The sequence below is a fragment of the Marmota flaviventris genome, chromosome 11 (assembly GCF_047511675.1).
Source record: "Marmota flaviventris isolate mMarFla1 chromosome 11, mMarFla1.hap1, whole genome shotgun sequence".
Classification (NCBI taxonomy): domain Eukaryota; kingdom Metazoa; phylum Chordata; class Mammalia; order Rodentia; family Sciuridae; genus Marmota; species Marmota flaviventris.
This window is the reverse complement of record NC_092508.1, coordinates 72889149-72890172: the sequence shown is the minus strand read 5'-3', so window position 1 is coordinate 72890172 and position 1024 is coordinate 72889149.

Genomic DNA, 1024 nt, shown 5'->3' with positions numbered 1-1024 from the left:
AGACAGACATATTACCCTATATATATGTGTGTGTGTGATTACACTACTGGTGTGACTCAGTACCATGTAGAGCCAGAGAAATGAGAAGTTATGCTCCATTTGTGTATATGTGTCAAAATGCATTCTACTGTCATATATAACTAAGTATAACAAATAAAAATAATAAAAAATGATACATGTAAATAACTTGTCATCCATCAATTTTACTCATGATATGTATTCAAAAGAATTGAAAGCAGAGATTTGAACAGATAGTTATACATCCTTGTTTGCAGCAGTATTATTCACAATAGCCACAAGTTATAAACAACCCAAATGTCCAGCAGCAGAAGGATGAGCAAAAAAAAAAAAAAAAAAATGGAATATACTTGCAGTGGAATATCATTCAACTTTAAAAAGGAATAAAATCTGATTCATACTACAACATGGATGACACTTGAAAACATTAAAAATAATCCAGTCTCTCTCTCTCTCTCTCTCTCTCTCTCTCTCTCTCTCTCTCCCACACATACACACACAGCCCCCAATACTACAAGATTCCACTTAAATGAGGTGCTTACAAGAGCTTACAAGAGGCAAATCCAAGAAAAAGAATCTAGAATAATAGTTACTAGAGGTTAGGGAAGAAGACAGGCGATTTCTGTGCAATGGGTACAGGCTAAATGTTCTGGAGAGAAATAATGGTGATGTCATGCAATAATGTGAATGTTCTTAACACTGCTTAATTGTATACTTAACAATGGCTAAAATGGTAAATTTTATGTTATGTATGTTTATCACAATAAAAAATAAATACATGTGGGCTGGGGATATAACTCAGTTGGTAGAGTGCTTGCCTTGCATGTGCAAGGCCCATTACATATTCAATCCCCAGCATCACCAAAAAAAAAAAAAAAAAGAAAAAGAAAAAAGAAAGAAAGAAAATATCACAAAAGACAAAAAAGACTTTAGAAATTAACCATATCAAAAGATATTAAAGACACATGACAATTAAAAGCAATGCTTGATTTTAGACTGAATCCTA